General features: G+C 39.1%; 1 long non-coding RNA gene across 9 annotated transcripts in view; it reads left to right on the forward strand.

Moving 5' to 3' along the window:
* The window catches only part of LOC111775378 (uncharacterized), a 149,201-nt gene that overhangs the window by 32,966 nt on the left and 97,482 nt on the right, over positions 1 to 18,753 (forward strand). For 8 of the 9 annotated variants that reach the window (XR_011422230.1, XR_011422229.1, XR_011422231.1 and 5 more), the window contains one exon: positions 7,280 to 7,402. This is a non-coding gene — a long non-coding RNA (uncharacterized lncRNA). Of the gene's footprint in view, positions 1 to 4,084; positions 4,152 to 7,279; positions 7,403 to 18,753 lie in introns of those variants that run through there. The other variant, XR_011422228.1, reaches the window with a different exon arrangement.

The following is an 18,753-nucleotide window of genomic DNA, read 5'->3' on the forward strand; positions in this document are numbered from 1 at the left end:
TTGAACAAAAAAAGATAGATTAACAAGAAAAAAAATTCAGTTACTCAGTTGTACTAGTTGCGTTTCAAGTGTTCAGTAGCCACGTGTGGCTAGCAGCTGCTGTACTGGATGGTGTGTAGAACCTTAACATCATTGCAGACAGTTTCATTGGATAGCGGTGGTTCAGACAGACTTCTACTTGTGCTTTTTGTCAAACTTACTTTTGTCTCCAGTGGAACCATGTTCTTTTCACATTCTCTTGTCTTTCGATTTCCTTTTCTCTAGTAGCTTCTTCTCAGCCTACAAAGATGTGCACATTTCCCTCAAATAAAAAAGAAAAATCCCCAAACAAAAGAAAACAACATTCTCTTTGTCCTACACATCCCTCTATATACTGCTTTCTTTTTACTCTGAAGCTCCTAAAACACACACGTACTCATACACACAATGACACACACACACAAATCGTCTGTATTTACCTTTGAGTTACCAGTCAATCCACTGCAATGAGGCTCTAGCATTGCAAATTGCCGCCAAATAACCTCTTTGTTGCCAAATCCAGTGGCTTCTTTTCAGTCCTTATATAACTTCATCTCTCTGTGGGCATTGTAGTTGAGTCCCATCCTCTCTCCATCTCTTTGATCATTTCCTTTGGTCTCCCTTGAAGTGTTATTTCCCTCTGCCTACTCCTTTGATGTTGGTGACCCATAGTTTTTCCCTGGTCCTCTTCTTACTTACATGTTGTTCAGCGGCCACATTGTTGATGGTTCACTGCTCTCTGGCTCTCGATCAGAAACTCTGTTCTGAGTTCATCTGTGCTGCGTGCGGGACCTTAGTCTGAATGTCCTACACAGATCTTAAAGTAAGCATATTCAAAACCAAGCTGATTCTCCCCACCCCCAAATCTGCTCCCTATAACGTGTTCCCAGTCTTAGTGATTGGAACCACCATACCAACTCTATATTGAAGCCAGTACATTGTTCAATATTCTTTTTTCTCTTTCAACTCTTATACCGAATCAGTCATAAAGCTCTGTGGATTCCATCTTCTCATTATATCTTCCCAACACATCATGCCATCAGTGTCTTCTTTGAGAATCACTGCATTAGTTTTCCTGTTATTAACTGGTCTTTTGACCTACACTGTTTGCCCTCTGCAATGTACTCCCTCCAGAATTTATCAATGTGAAGTGCTTACTCACCTAAGACCCTTGCTTAGTTTCCAATGCCTCTAAGATAAGGCCTTTTGTCTGGTTCTATTTTCTCCATTCTTATCTCTCACTACCCACCACCCCTGCCCTATTGACTGTTTTCCAGTTCCTGATTTGCTCCAGTCAGTTTCAATAACTTACAGTTTTATCATGCTATTTCGTGCCTTTGTAACTTGCTCACATTGCTTATCCAGCACTTGGAGGAGCTGTAAGGTGCGTTTATACTAAATGAACTTTTGACGGTAGTAGGAGCTGATCCTGTGCATATACACTCACACGTGGACATACTCAGTGGAACAAACATTTTATAGAAACGGTATTTATTGTTACTATATGTGATACCTTTGATATTTTAAAATCTATTCCATTCCATTTTAGCAAAATGCTGGTCTTAACCTCCAAGCTTATGTTACTGTCTAATTGAACTCACATATTGAGAATAAGATACACATATATGTGTGCGTTTGTGTATGTATGTATCTATCTGTCTGTCTAAGGATGGGCTACCTGAATAAGCAGTGGAGGGACATAGGAGATATTGGGGGGATGTGGGATGTGAGATTTGGGGATCCTGTGGGCATATTGGAACCACTAAGGGAGCACCTGTAGTTGCTGTGAGACCTCTGTGTGGAATCCAAGTGAAATCAGAGCTGAGACACAGAGAACACCTGAGTTCTTGGTTCTAAATCAAGCTTATTGGTTTCATGAACCAATACGGCCCCTTTTTTGTTGTTGTTATGATTTCTGGATATTGCAGTACAAAATGTTTTAGCTGATACAGCCTTCACCAATGTGAGAGAGATATAGTTTTACTTTCCCATTTATATTTTCTAATGTGATTGCTTATAACATTTTCTAATGCTATCATAGTATTAGGACATAACAGTACTTTCCAGGCTTAAAGAAAAAAAATGTTTTAATAATGGAATACATAGAAAATGATAACATTTTAATGGCATTTTGGGGCAAGGCTTTCTAACAGTGCTAACATTTTGGAATTTTAAAGGTATAGAAATTCCTTTGGTTTAAAGATATCAAAGATCATAGGGGCGCTTACTGGCAAATTGCTACCTTTTTTTTAAGTTTCTAGGTAATTTAAGGTATTTCTTGGAAGTTGACTTCTGAGTATTTGTGAATAACCTCTCACACAGCATCAAGTACAAACAAATCCACCATTGAATGAATTTCTTATGTAAAATTTGGGAACTAGCTAAACTTTAAAATATTGTATATTTAGCTAGAATTGTATAATTACTAATGTCTTAGGAGCTATGGTGATTTATACTATAGCATATTTACATCAATTCACAGGAATTTTGTATTTATTGATTATGTAAATAAAATTTCTGAGGCTCATGTATTCATATCTGGTAAATGTATGTTTTCAGAATACTAGGGAATATAGTGTTTGTTTTATTCAAGCCATAATTTATTAAAGTAAATAATTCTCTAGAAAATTGAATAGTAACTCTAGTAGGTGTTTAGGAAAAGTTGCTGATTAATTGACTGGCTGATATAATTTTGAAAATTAATGCAATTGTCAACGTTACCTAACCGTAGACCAAAGAAGATCTTTGAGGGAAATTCTTCCAGACTAATAAATCTATGTGAATGCCCCAAATTAGAAGTGGATCAGTCATTGTTGTTTCCCTCTCGATGAGGCAAATAATTCACATATATTTTGAGCATTTGATATATTTCTAACATTGTTTTCAGCACAGGGGGATATTAAAAGATACCTAGTTCGTGTTTACAAGGAGGTTACAATCTATTGGCAGCAGCAAGTTATACATGACTAAGCGTTAAACCGATGATCCTCACAGTTGTGTGACGTGGGAACCACAGGACATTGAAAAGTCTAGAAGATTGGTGTGATGTAATATTTCATGACCCTGAAATTAGAACTTCTGAGGAACTTCGAGGCGTGGATTCTGATAGAGCCGCATGCGATGAAGCCTGGCGCTCTCGCTCAAGTGTTGGTGGGTTGGTGGCAGGCCATTAAGTGTTTATGGAGGAGCACAGCAGTAACATTCCACAGTCAAGAGGAAGAAATAGCCAGTATGGAAAAACGTGGTGTGACTTTTTTATGGACATAAGCTGGGATAAAGGACAAGGAAGACAGGAACAGCACGAGCATTCCTGACCTTCGGAATGGCGTGAACAGTCTTGAGTTTGCAAATGCTGCGGCATAGATGGAAGAGAACAGATGGGCTGTTTTGACCTCAGCCACCCTGGAGATGAATTGGAAAGATTAAGGAAGGGACTGCAGTGTAGGAACCAGAATCCTAATTTCTTTCTTTTTCTCTAATGTTGAATACCTCACTTTTATTTTTAGTCCTCTAGACTTTTAAAACATATATATTTTGCTTTATAATTTTCAGGGCTTGGAATGTTAACAAGACTTTTTGCAGACTTATACGGTAAAATTAAGACAGCCTCAAAACTAAGACTTAGTAATCCTGAAATTGTTGTTGGCCTCCTTCTGTTTGTCCTCTTGCTTTAATACATAGTATCTATTATTTTTTCTTTCCACAATCTAAAAAGTGCCAGGCATCTGGAAAAAACACAAAGCGCAATAAATATTTGTTGAATTAAGGCATCTTTCTTGAGGGCAGAGATTATATTTTTTCTTCTCTTTATGATTCACCATGACTCCTACGAGGCTGTTTTGTGCACAGTGGACATCCAATAACTATAAAGTATTGAAAATGTTTATATTGCTGCGGAGCAAGCATGACTACAGTGAATATTACTTGGCCAAGCTGTCTCACGAATTCATTCATTCAGTCAGTCAGTGATGGGTGCATTCATTGGACACTGTGCTAATGTGGGGGCAATTAATCTAATGGTGGTTGTAGCAGTATTTTCATGTCTTTGTGCCTTTGTACAGGCTGGTTGAATCTTACTCATGCTTCAACTCTCGGCTCACATGGCACTTTCTCCTTTGGCATTCCAGGCTGGGGTAGGTGCTTGTCCTTTCATAGTCTTTCTCTAACTGGGTGGTGACTTGCCTGTAGCCCTTTCGGTTGGAGCTCCACAGAGCAGAACTGAGTCATTCACCTCTGTATCCCTAGCACCAAGCCCAGTGCCTGGTTTACAGATGTCACTTGATGAAAGTTTGTCGAGTAAGTGTTTGTAGAACACATGGAATCTTTAATGATGGTGTTGTCAGATACCTGGCTTTGAACTGGCAATTTAACTTTTAAGTATTGAGCTCAGAAAACCAACTAAAAAAAAAACCTAGCAGAATTATAACTATTTGGAGACAAAAGATGAGTTAACAAGAAAGAAAACTTGAAAGTCACAAAAATGTGATATAAATTATAAGGTGAAATGTATATTACCATTGATAAACTATTCATGTTGGGTGGCTATGTACACTTTTTATTCTGGCAAAGTTTTACTGTGCATCTAGTGTTTTTGTTGAAACAATGCAGGCATCCCTGTCAGTATGCACTGAGCCTGAGAACAGGGCAGCGGAGACCTTAGAGGTCATTCAGTCCAAATACTCTTAACCAAAGAAATAAAACCAGATTTCAGAGTGCACAAAGGCAGGCACAGTTCAGCGCTACAGTCTTGTCTGTGCCACAGTGGGCAGAGGAGCCCCTCTAACTCTGCCACCACCAGTCCTTCCACTACGTCATCCTGCTTTCCCAGGAACCACCCATGTGCAGTCCAGGAGACAGCTGTGGGGGGCTTGGTGGATGGTGGGTGATCTCCCTCTTCATGCACACAGCTTCCCTGTGGCCATCCAGGTGCTCTGAAGGAAGAGGGGAGTTGCCATGCTACAGGTCTCCCCACAATCTACAAAGATGACCCTCACATATATGGCTAATAACAGTAGTGGCTGCCATTCATTGAGGACTCTGCCAGACTGATTACGTAGGTTAACTCAGATCCTCACATCGCCAGGCAAGTATGTAAAATTTCCTCCCTTTTTACACATAAGGAGAGTGGGGTTGGGGGAGACTCTGTGACATGTCCATGTCACAGAACCAATAAGTGGCAAAGGCAGGTTTCCCACTAGACCTCTCTAACTCCCCAAATTCCATAGGTTTTTCCAGACACCACATCACCTTATAAAGGAAAGAGAATATAGTGACCTATCAATATTTGTTAGGTAATACCGTATATCAAGAAGAACAAAGCAGAATGCTTTCTGTAGAGTTTAAGTACTTACCTACCTGAATGTGTATGTGATTCTTCAGAAGAAAAAAAATCACCCTTTCATATAGATTTCATACCATTATAGTAAGTTAGAATCTCATGTAAATATGAAGCAGAATGACTGAATTCAGGAATTTTTAAATTTTTCTTTTTAGTAACCATTGCATCAGTAGAGCATACATTTTTTGTTTGCTTGTATAATAAGAAAACTACCAGTTTTTCCTAGAATTTGTTAATTCCTTGGAAGAAATGATAGAAGTTGTCTAATGTACACAATATTCTCCTTGAAGCCAGTGTAAATGCCTACCACATTATTTTTAGATTGAACTGGATTTTTTCTAAATTTAAAAAACCTAATTAAAATATAATTGTTAATGAAGGCATGCTGTTTATTCAAAGTTTAAGTTAATAAAAACTGTCTTCTTAAATTCCCAACTTAACACTCAAAAAATTTATTTTTGACCCTCTCAGAACCAAATAAGTAATGATTGTTATCTTTAAGTTAGAAATGGGGACTAATTAGTTTTAAAATATTTTTCGAAAACTTGGCAATGTTGTTTGTAACAAATACAATGGAATCTACTACCATGTCCTTATTTATTTGATTGTGAGTTTTTTCAGTCCACACCAGAACTTTTTGAGAATAAATAGAATTTCTATATTAGGTAAACATGATTTTTTACTTTCTATGAAGACATGTGCCTTTATTCAGTTGGAGGCTAGAGACAGCTCACGTGTCTTGGGTTGGGTGATAGTAATGATTTCCTTCTGTCCTCAGAACGATGTTTGGAAGATAAGTCAAAACAAATGCAAAATGAGGAGGAAGACTAGTTACTCTTAGCACAAGTGGATTTTTGTCTCACAAGGGGATTTGATGAAGTCTATTATTTTCCCCAGAAACTCCTCAGGCCCAGCTCCTACTTGTCTTTATTTTCCCCATATCTCTAGAGGAGAGCTTTGCATATTAGTGAGTATGAGTTGACTTGACTTGACTTTAGCTTGGCTGGATCAGGCTGATCTTTAGTCAACTGGTACCCTAAAGGTGTGGAGTTACAGCATTCCCTTCTGCTAACTGCTGTGTAGAACTATTTCCTTCTCCATATAACTCTTGGAAATTCTCTCAGATAGTCACGAAGGGTTTGAAGTGGCTGGGAATTAATGCAGGGTATTACAGACTCAATAAGCCACCCTTGTTAGATTTCTTGTCCCTTCACCTTGAATTAGAGTATCAGAAGCTATGCATAAATGTAAACTCTGAGCTTCACTACTCTTAAATTCTGCTGGATCATTTAGGTAAAGAGTTTGTCTTTCATGTGATGTGTTTACATATGGATGAAGGTGGTGCAGTCACTTTCACAGAGAGCTTTACAAAGTAGAGCTGTCTGAATGCTATGAAGGTGAGTGATTACTGTTATCAGGCAATCGAGAGAACCAACACTGGCGTTAGAAGATGAATGGGTAAAACAATATAGAGTCAGTGTTTTGTGGGTGTATATATAAAAAAAGGCCTAGAATATTAAATCAAAAGTAAACCAAACTGAAAATTCACTAAAATTGGTGGCTTTTTTCTTTTAATTTTATACTCATTTGATGTGTGAACTCATTCTTGATGCATATGTTTAACCAAAAATTTAAAAAACAAAGGAAAATTAAGGTCAAATTTCTACCTCTCCTCTCCACCCCCAAAGAAGGAATTTAGAAGTATTTAACCCACACATTTTAACTGGGATGACCGCTTACAGCTGAGTTGACCTAAATGGTTATAAAAGTTCTACATAGAAGTGTTAGTAGAGATTGTTGATGGGCAAATCTTGACTGGAAGGAAAATGTAATTTGCACTGTGAATATACAACTAGGAAATTTAGGAACAAGAGTTTTCTGTTTAGCTTGTTGTGAAAATAACACCATGTCCTTTGGTTCCAGGTAGCAGGATGAAGAAACGACTGAAGGAACCTGACTTCCTACCATGAAAAAGGTCTGGTGTGAAAGAAAGCAATACCTGTGAAAAGTCAAACATCTCATCACATACAAACCAAATCTTCCCAGGTGGTATTTCCATTTGTAAACTAGATTTTCATTCGACATAAATATAGCGAACAATATGTGTGTTTAATTTCAGTTTCTTTTTTCTTGAAAACAAAGGCAAAGCCTCTGTCCACTAAGATGAGTAAACCTTAAGCAGTGTTTGCTAACTACCCTGTCTTCTAAATGTGGCCTCTCTAGGGTGTATTTAATGTGGTTCATTTTCAGGAAGTGGCAAAGGAATGAAGAGTCATTCAGGAAATATTGACAATTTTACTCGTATCTATAGGAAAAGTCTTGTGAAAGAAAGGAAACTATTTTTTAAACTGTCTTAGAATAGTTTTTTTAGGCACAGTTTAGGACAGTGTAATAGAAATTAAAGCATGAATGTTATTTGCAGTTATTCCTTCAATAACAATAATTATCATACCGGTTTTGGTGATTAATACTACTACTGACGTGACTCCATAAAACCCATGTGGATTTTTATGTAGGTAAAATTAGAGTTGTTTTTTTTCCTCTTAAAGCTTGGACTATGTATTTAAAGACTTGTCCAAAGCCACATAGCCAGTTAGTGGCAGAACTGGTGCTAAATGCAGATTTCCTGATTTTAGCTCTGTTGCCATTGTTTCTTTTTTTTTTTTTCCTCATTACTTTAGCCTATTTTATTTAATTTACTGTGAGGAAATATGTTCTGAGGAAAATAAAAATAAATGGAAAAGAGTAAAATGAATTCTAACTTATGGCTGTTGTTTTTAGTAATTTTCAGCATTCTGGTTTATTTCATTCCCAAGCTATTCATGTCCCACAGTGGACATTGATGTGCGGCACTGTGGCATGGTGGTTCCGAGCATGGGCTCAGCAGTCAGACCACTTGGGTGAGGCTGCTCCTGCCCCTCAGTGAGTGTGAGAGCTTGTGTCTCAGCTGCCCCTCTGGAAAACAGGGGTGTAGTAAAATCTACTTTTGGGGGTTGTTGTGAGAATTCAAAGAAGTGTGGTTTGTTTAAAGTGCTTAGGATAGTGTTGATGTATATAGTAAGTACCCACAAAATGTTAGAAATTATTTTACTCACTTTCATATTATCAAGGAAGACGAAAGATTTACTATCCCAAATTAAAATACAAAAAAAATTAGGGATCAAGTGGAAATTCGCTTTCTGGAGAAGGGCTTCTCAGTGTTCCCATGACCTCTCTTGTAGGCATTGTTAGCTCATGATGTGAGCTCATTAAGGCCATTAAGTGAGAAACAGGAGAATAATGTTTTCAACTAGTAAAATCTTCATAAACCAGGTTAATTAGCAGCTTAGTTACTAAGTTAAATTATTTTCCTTTGAAATTTAGGCTTTATGTTAAAAAAAATTTGTTAAATAGACTAGGAAGTCCTTTTAGATGTGACATTAGCTCTCAGAAAATAAGCATTGTGATGAATTCTGGGTAAATGAATTTAAGACATGGATTCCATATTCATTAAGTATGGAAGTTTAAAAATTACGAAAGTCTTGGGAATGTGTCTTAGAAAATCCACCCAAAACTAAGCAACATGAAAGTAATTTCATTTTTGGTCCTGATTATAAAAGTTGACAGCTTCTTTCTTTTCTCATCTGGTTAAACAGGTACGTAGAATTAGAGACTTCTGGAGTTGGAAAAAATAATTAGGATCACGTGGCCTTAAAGTTTTTCAAATTTCTAACCACAGCACCTATTGAACAAATGTACCCTTCTACAGAAGATTCCGTGCAAAAGGAGCTCCTGCGGTTGTTGCACTTAAAGCAAAAATATTATCTTCTTGTGAATGATTTTTATTGAGTAGCTAATTTGGTCATTGCTGTGAGTCACAATTCACATGGGCTGGAGGCCCCCTGATCTCTGATGGATGGCTAGGCCACTGATGAGGTTGAATAATGCTGAGGATGAGGGAGCTCTCTTGTAGTCTAATCCAGTGGAACCTGAGCTGGTGGTAGTGGATTGTAGATCTCTTGACAGAAATATATCTCTTTATGTAATTAGCGATGGCCAAGGTCTCTGTTTACTCTAACTAGTCAAAATTGATTTAAGCCTAGAGTATTTCCTCTCAGTGATTGGGCCTCATTCATTAGCCACGATGTAGACAAAATAAAAGACTCCCTTTGGCAGGGAAAATTGATTGAAGCCCCAGAGACCCATGCAACAAAGCCAAGCCTTACTTCAGGATTCCTTGCCTTCTTGAAGCCTTGTTTATATTAAAGTTCAGGATTCTGAGGGTTACCCAGCACCCCTGACACGAGTGCTCACCTAATTGTCTGCCACCCTGACACTGAGTTGTGCCTCTCCTTGTTTGCTACAGTCAGTCAGGTTGTGTTTATTGCCTGCTAGCATGGTAGGCTGCTCACCTCACAGTGAACACTGCATAGCCTTATTCTACCATGTCAAGCTTGTTTACTGATCCGTGAACCTTATGGAGGGTGTCTGGTTGTCTTTTGATACTGTATCAGGATCCATGCATCTGTGCTTGCTTTTGCCTGAAAACTCACCTCATTCTCTAAGCATTCTATGTGATAAAGTTTGTATTGAAGACTTCAGTTTCTGTGATGGAATCACTTGTAATGGACAAATCCTTCTGCAGTCAGTGACGATAAAGCTGGACAGAATATGTAAGACAATAGATTGAAGGCATTAGAGAGAAACCAACATAGTTACTAAGACATGAGGGGATTATGATCCTCAAGAGAAATGGAGCACTATAAGCTGAGGTCAGATTCTCCCTGGCTTCTTCTATGACTGCATTTTCTAAATCACAGCACAAGTGAATGAAGTATAAGAAGAAAGTGGCATTGTTACTGGACTAGGGAGAAAGAAGTCAGAATTTGGGGCACAGTGGCTAGGACAGGAGGGGCAAATTTCTGGAGAGAACTAAACCATAGAAAAGTAGCCAAATATCTGCATATAATTTGGCCCAAGTCATTTACCAACTAGTCTGCACATAAGCAGGGTAAAGAGTCCAAGAAACCCAGTACAAAAGAACATCTGGATGGTCAAATAGCTGATCTGGGATATTTGTAGCCACATGGTACTGGGGAGAGAGATAGGAACTCAAGTGCTCCCAAGGTAGAGGGGAATTGATAAACAACTCAGGCTTTCTATGGAGACCCTACCCTCTCTGTCAACCCTGGAGTAAGGACCTTACCCTAGGAAAGTTGAAATAGATAAGCCCTAACAGAGCTTTAAATCAGGCCTAGACAGGATCAAGTGATTCACCACAATTTTTTTTCTGAATGTCGGAAAAAACTTGAACTTTCTTTGAAGGAAGATATCAGTCAGAGCCTCCATAATATTCAAGATTCAGTAAAAATTTGCAAGGCATGCTATAAAAAGGAGAGAAATGACTAAAACCCAACAGAAAAAAGTCAATAAAACCCATAGATGATTTAGATATTGCAGATATCAGATAGGGACTTTAAGTTTATTAATATGATCAAGAAGGAGAAAATAGATGAAAAGATTACTTCAACTGAGAATTGGAATCTATATAAACTAATCAAATGTATATTCTTGAACTGAAAAATACAATACCTAACATTAAGAACTTTGGATGTTTTGAACAGCTGGGTGAACACGTCAGCACACAGGACTAATGAACTAGAAGATAAGTCAGAATAAGCTAGGAGAGAATGGAAGACAGAATGGAGCATAAAAGACGTGTGATACACAAACTGACTTCTCAACTCACTCTACTCCAGAAAGAGAGTTCATACTTAGGAGCTCTGCAAATAGCTTCTCTCCAGGCTATTGGATGCTATTAGAAACATGCTTAGACACATCTAATACCGTTGCTCATTCAAAGTATTTGAGTTTTCAAGGAAACTTAGAGAACTGAGAGATACATTTGTTAAGTTTAATTTTAGTGGAAAATTTGTTTCCTTTAAGTGATATCTTTGCCAAAATTTGACAGCTTCTGAAAAGAGAACAAAGTTAAAGATTCTGGGGAGTAGGAGTAATCTGGATCAAGTTTTCTTCCTATAGGAAATAACACAATGTCATCAGAATGTATTACTATTTCCATGTTTTTGTTCTCTTTTGCTCTTATTCTGGTTTTCATTTCACAGCTGTTTGGATCAGTGGCAGATCCCTGCCCCCTTCACTTCCTCCTGTTTTCTTTGCTTCTCACTTTTGATCTGTCAGTGCATGTACTCCTTGCCTTTTTACTATGTTAAAAGTCTATAAGGTTTTCCATTTCAGGAAAATTAAGCAGACAGCAGAATTTTTGATCCAAGTCTTTGTAATTTGCAGCATGAGAGCTGTTTCCCCAGCTGCCATGCACCTTTTATGAGTTTTAAACTATTTTTCTTGAGACTTAAGTACATTTCTTGTAGCCCCACCATGACACTGTTGGGGAAAAATAATATATTCTGACAGTAGTCTTATTGGTGCCTTAGAAACAGATAAAACCTTGGAAGGCAGATTTATCAAGATGTTAATGAAAAGTGGATAGTATATTTTATCAATTTCTTATTCACTGATTCTCAACTAAAAAATTAATCAAAAGCCAATGTTTGGTATCATAAAACCTTGGCTATTTAATGTATTTGGGAATGGCTTCTGATCTAGAAGTAATGTTGTGTTCCTTCTCTCCCCTTAGCCTTTTCACCCCACAGCCTCCCCCCAAATCCTTGATGGTAAAGAGGTTTCCCCTGGATACCCAATAACACATGACTCCAATTACAAATAAGTGATTGCGCCACAACTCTTCCTAATGCCCATGATAACCCAGTTTCTGAGGGTAAGATTTTTTCTTGATTATAAAATGCTTTCACAGATGTTTTCTCATTTGACTTTTTCAAAAATTGTGTGAGGTACGAAGAGAGAGTAGTATTATTACCCTTATTTCACAATGAGGAGGCTGAGGGAGAGGAAGAAGTGACTCACCCAAGGCAATAGCTAGTAAGCATTAAAGCCTGGACTCAGGCCTTCGTTACTATTCAGTGTTGACATCCTTCCTTAGGAGGCTTGGGTGGACTGGTAGGTGGGTGCCAGAAGCAGTATGATTGAAATGCTTTCATAGTACAAAGCAAGACTGTGCCTACCTTAAACCCATGGTGAGAATAGACTACACTTTTGAATACTGTTCTAGTGCTAGTGGAAGAGAGATGTTTTACATTGCAGAAGACTTTTACAGTCTAAATCCCCGAATCTTGTGGGAAATGATAGAAGACAAAAGTTTTAGAAGTTTGTGCTAAAATTAAAAAAGAGGAAGTGAGTACCTCTAAGTGGTTTAATAAGCTCAAGAAAATGTTCTTGGGAATGTGAAATAATGGTTTCTCCAGATTAGATGGTGCCCTGAGTCAAAAAGGGCTTTGTAGATCCACAGTGATTTGAGCTGCTGACCAAAAGGATGCCATGCACTTAAGCATGCTCTGTATGAGTGCTCTTAGTGTCAAGGTCATGTTGGGAGACAATTCTCAGAACAGGTCTCCCATTTCTACATGTCTTGTGAGCAGAGGCGCTAACTGACTATATTGCAGTCTATCATTTCAAGAATGTTTGTACGTGAGCAGCCTTGGAAGATGGAGATAGTGCCTCCCTCCAGAGCAAAGGGCAGGCATGCTTACTGTCCGGTATAAAAGATTCAGGTTCCCTAAGCTCAGGGTTCCTCTCCTATAATGTTTCCTGTATATACCGATGTCACCTGACCCTCTCTGTGGTGCCCTCTGGGAATTGGTGCTCCAGGAACCAGTGCAAGAAAGTGTTGATATTCTGGCTACCACTACTGCTGAGAGTAATAAAGTCAATTGTCTTTGACCCAGGTGTGCCATGTCTTCTTCCAGCATCCTTAAAAGTATGACGGACTAAGTGTTTGCTTGCAAATAGGCTTCACAGTTCTGAGAGGTCACAAGGCTTCATCTCCCCTTGCCCAATCTCTGGTGTGTTGCAAAACAACAACAACAACAAGAAAAACAAAGAGTGCAGGACATTTCGAGTCCATGCTTATTCAGTTTCCTGAGTCTTATGTACTTCTAGCAGGATAATTCTGGCATTTCACCATGAGCCAGTGTCTGTGGAAACTAGATAGGTGGCTGGTGAAAAGCAGTCAGCAAATAAGGACACTGCAAAGCATTTGGGGACTTTCAGATAATTCACTGCTCTTCCTCCACTGCTGACTTCCGTCTTTTTAAGACCAGCCTTTAGCAACCTGGGGTACAGGTCTTCAGTCTGAGGAGCTGCCTCTACTTTCCCATTTTATTGTTTAATACGGTTGGAAATTATCCTCACTTTCCTCACTGGGCTAGATTTTCATCCTCGGCTCAGTACTAGATTTCCATTTCTTTTTTTTTTTTTTTTTTTTTAAAATGTGTATTTGGGTGTATTTCTTTTCTTTTTTTTTTTTTTTAAAGATTTTATTTTTTCCTTTTTCTCCCCAAAGCCCCCCGGTACACAGTTGTGTATTCTTCGTTGTGGGTCCTTCTAGTTGTGGCATGTGGGACGCTGCCTCAGCGTGGTCTGACAAGCAGTGCCATGTCCGCGCCCAGGATTCGAACCGATGAAACACTGGGCCGCCTGCAGCGGAGCGCGCGAACTTAACCACTCGGCCACGGGGCCAGCCCCTAGATTTCCATTTCTGAGTAAACCTGCAGTTCATTTTTGGAGGATAATTCTTGCTAAGGTAATTGTGTTCTATCTCTTGATTTTTTATGATGATGAACAATAACACAACAAACCATCTCTGATGAGATCTGTGCTCTTTTAATTTGGGGACATTTTCTTTAGCATTCTAGGTAAGTAGGGTCCAGTCATGGGTAAGAAAGTTCTCCAAGCTTGGGCTCTCCTTTTCAAAGGTTAATGAAATTTTCTAAGACTCCATGCGGCCCGGTGACTCTGATGTTCACTTCTGTACTGGACCCCTCTCTTTGTGCTAACTGTCCTCAGGGTTGGCACATTAGTTTGGTCCCATTAACTTAGGCTTCACTTATGCTTCCACAATTCTACTCTCTCCCTTCCAACCTCCCAGGAAGTCACCCCATTTCATTCTGGGAGCTGGTCAACCTACATACCTTGCAGAAGCTCCATAAATATTTGTAGAATGATTGAATGAAGGTATTGGGTCTCTTTTTGAGCTTTTTACCAGAGCTCTTGAATCTTATCAGGACCTCGATTTCCCCAATAAAAAATATGAGGAAAGAGGGATAATAATGCTACAAGTATTACAATAATATTAATCCTAATACCAACATTGGCTGAGTCCTTACTCTATGCCAGCCAGATACTGTGCCAAATGCTTTCCATATCTAGCCTCATTTTAATCCTCAGAAAATTACTGTATGATTATCAATACTTTACAGATAAAAAATGGACACAGAGAGATTTTGTACTTTTCCCAATGTCACACTATGACAGTACTGAGATTCTTCTACTTTCTAAGAACCCGGAGTATCTGCTGCACATGTTATATAGTTAAAGAAGGAAATGGGATTTTTACTTTTGGGTGAGTCTGACTTAAATCAGCCGTAAAAACATCTTTATCCCAGGTGATAGATGAGTCATCAAGAAATACACTTGAAAGCTTAGAAGACCAGAGCCACGCCAGAAAACCTGACCTATGTCGAAAGCAAACCATAGGTGTTCTCATCCAGCTCCTCATTTACAGATCTCCCTCCCTTATCAGTTGGGTGATTAATTAATTTATTCTAAAAGTATTTATTGAAACCTGACTTGGTACACGGCATGGTCCCTAAAGAATTCTGGCCAAGTGAAGAGAAATAACTTCCTTTAGGGGAAGGAGACCTTACATAGTGGACCTGCTGAGGCCAGGAGTTGACCCCAGGGACTGGGAGGAAGAGAGAGCAGCTGTGAGGATGCGAGATACAGACTGACCACCCTTTCATTGCTTGTAAGTTGCTGAGCCCAGGGACCATCTGTGTCTTCACTGCTGCACCGTCTGTGCTGAGCATGCTGCCTGACACGGGAGTTGCTTCATAAATAAGGGCCAATTGAATTAAAGCAACAGCTCTCTTGGATAGTCTTTTTTGTTTTAATCATTTTCCTGGAATTTGACTTATTAAGTTGTTGACTGGAATAAAATGATATATTGGCTTATTACAAATGTTCAGATATTAAATTCAGCATGACTAAGTTTCAGTCTCTGCTCTTTCTTTTTCTTTAGCCAGGAAATAACCTTGTCATCCACCGCATCTTATATTCTTTAGTATTGTATTTTGGATCAGAGTAGTATTTCTGTTTTTTTTACCCTTGAGGTACAAAGAACAATTCCATAGAAAAACTGCTTACATGTGACTAAACTGAAGAATGTAGACAGGTAGACCTAGTCTGCTAGATTAGGCCATATGAAATTGGTAAAACTTGAGAGTTTTGACCTTTAGGAGTTAAATTTAATGGATGATGCTTTCTCTTCTTCTTTTTTAAGTAAACAACTGAGATAGCTATAAAAGAATAAGCATTTCTCCACAAGCATTTCTATGGTACATGGCAGGATGGGGGCTTAACTTCTGGCCGTAGCAAAAGATATTTGCCTTGTTCCTTTGCCTTATCAAAATTCTTCCCATCTGGGTGGCCTGCATCACAAACTTTCTCTGCCAGCTCTGACTATTATCTGAGTGTGTGCTAGACGCTTTATTTCATTATGTGAGGCCTTGTGAGTATTATTAGAGTGAGAGGAAACCGTGAAAACTGTGGGTTCTTGGTGCACCTCTTAGACAAATATTTACCGAGTGCCAACAAAAACAGTGTTTACCGCATGAGCAGAAAGTGAAAAGACACAGTCCTTGTCTCCTCGGAATTTATTGTTTCTGGTTTGTATTGTTTACATCAGAGTCTTATAAGTAAATGTAAAATTATAGCTGTGCTGGGTGCTTTGGCGGAGAGTGCATAATAGCATAAGTATAAAAATTAGGGGGAGCTGATCAATCAAGGGGGTCAAGAAGGGTCTTTCTGAGGAAGTGATGGCTGAGCTGAGGGCAAGCGCAGCTGCGAACCAGGTGAAAAGAAACCAGCGGTGGGGAGATGAAGCAACGCAGTTCAGTTCAGGCCGTCGAATGTTTATAGACTGCCTACCATATTCCAGACACTACGCTTAGAGACTGGGAAATGAAAAATGAATGAGAAGTGGTCTTTGCCCCAGTCAATAACTCACTCTAAGGGTTTTGTTGTCATGTAATTTATAAGTTAGGAGAGCCACTCTGTCCATCTTTGTTTTGCTTCTGTGCAGTTTGAGTTTTCTTTGTGTCAGGATTACCTCAGCCAGGCAAGTCCTCCTCAAGAAATCAAACACAGTCTTTTTGTCATGGAGTCAAAGTTTAACAATGAATACACGTAGTCTGCTAGATTAAAGTCCAGTAACGCCATTCCAGCCTCTACCAGCAACTGAATGTGGCCCCACAGTGGAGTTCCTGCCTGTTGTAGAGCCCACCAACCCCGTGGCTCCAGGAAGGAAGCCTGGCTGCCACCAAACAAACGACCCATTATTACTTTATCTCTCCCTTTTTTTAACCATTAACTAAAATGACTACATTATTAACTCAGCCATAAAAACGAATAATAAACATACTGTATGTGCACTTACCGAATCTGCTTTCATGTTAAGTGTTACTCAGACCTGGAGTATAAACTTCTGAAGACACTCAACACATATGTGAAGTATCAAGGGCATAAACAGAGGGCAGATGCAGGAGGTGTGGCACAGTAGAGATTGCCAGAACCACAGGCACAGAACAGAACAACAAAAGAGCACACACCACTGCTGGATTTTTCCTCTAGACTACAGGGCAGGTCCTCAACCACTGCAGCCACCAAAAGACATTCTAGGCCTGTGATCCTTACTCCCTACAAAGGTCTAAGCCTTCTCCTCATCTTTCTGCCTGTGATTTCTGGCATAGCTCCCTATTTTAGAACGAACTGACTTCGCCCTGCTTGGCTTCTTGCCCTGATCTTGGTGGAGAACTTGCCCCAGGGCTGGTTCTGAGCAAGGCATCCTCTGCCCTTCAGTTTGACCTTGGTGGCTCACTACACCACCAAGCCCGAAACCCCCAGGACACCGCCCTGACCAGCAGACTTCTTGGCCCGCTCCTTTTGCTGGGACCGACTGACTTCCACAACAGGGTGGATGAGGAGGCTGGTGACACAGAGATCTATCTGCATCTCAGCTCTGCTGTTTTGTTTCATTGCTTTCTTGCTTTTCATTCTTCTTTGCAGGGACTCACAAACTTACTTTATAGGTTAGTGTCAATATTTTATGTGATTAATGCTCTTTCATCCTGGCTGCAAATCCTAAATGCTTTTCTTTTTCTCCTGTTCTATTATTATAATTTTTTTGTACTTCATCTTTTGGGGGTTAATTTATTAGTGGGCAAGTAATATTTCCAGGTTATAGAAGAGGATGCTTAGATATCGCATCACTGACTTGTCCACCTTCAAACCCTGCCGTTGATAATGGAGCAATCAAGTCCAAAAGAGCAACAGCTCCCAAATTTGCTTTCTTGAGTATGCACAATCAACACTGTACAGATCCAACAAATATAGTAACTAAGTGCTTGAATATGCGTGTTTTGAATTGTCAGTTAAGAAGTTTTAATTTTCAAGAATGTAAGAAATTAAGTTAGGGACAACAGTGTTAAGCGGTCTTTTGGAAAATGCAAAATATACCTCTACATTCATGATCCGTAAAACTTGGAGTTTGCTTTTGAAAATTCAGCATGTGTTCTGTCTTTAACAATTCCACCCTCTCCCTGTGAAGAGTTATTATCAACTCTGTTGATGTGAGCTGTGATTATAACATTATCAGACTCTTTGTCTAGCAAGTTGTTTGTGCTATCTCATTTCCAGATTATTCTGTAAAAAGGAATTTATGTGAGTACCAATTTACCCATTGAATAAGTGTTTCTGCTTGATTTTTTTTCTGGAAATATTATTAACAATACACTTCAGTAATGACCTAGCCCAAGATGTTCTTGTGTTATTTTGGAGCAAGTTGCTAGTGACTCATAACACATTGGGCATCCAAACTATGGTTAACTGGTGGTCAAGCTAGGAAATTCTGTTCCCATTAACTCTCCCTTTCTTAGCCCAGAACACCTCTCCACTCAACTTCTTTTCTTTTGATTCGTCACACTCATAGTCTCTGCTTGGTGTTTTCAGACCGAAAGTAGAAGCAATGACATACCATAATAAGTATTGTTCCTATTGAACTTCCAGCTTAGCTAAAAACAGGAAATACAGTCCGTTTCGTGGAAAAGCCTGCTTTTGTGATGCTTCCAACCCAAGAGGTTTGGATCAACTGTGGCTGAGTGTCTGAACTTTTGGCTTCTTTCTTACAGTAAACTTTCTAACTTCAGAATTTTAGCACTATGTCTACTTATAGGGTGATGCCTTCCATATTTAGATTATGCTGA

The sequence above is a fragment of the Equus caballus genome, chromosome 10 (assembly GCF_041296265.1).
Source record: "Equus caballus isolate H_3958 breed thoroughbred chromosome 10, TB-T2T, whole genome shotgun sequence".
NCBI classification, from domain to species: domain Eukaryota; kingdom Metazoa; phylum Chordata; class Mammalia; order Perissodactyla; family Equidae; genus Equus; species Equus caballus.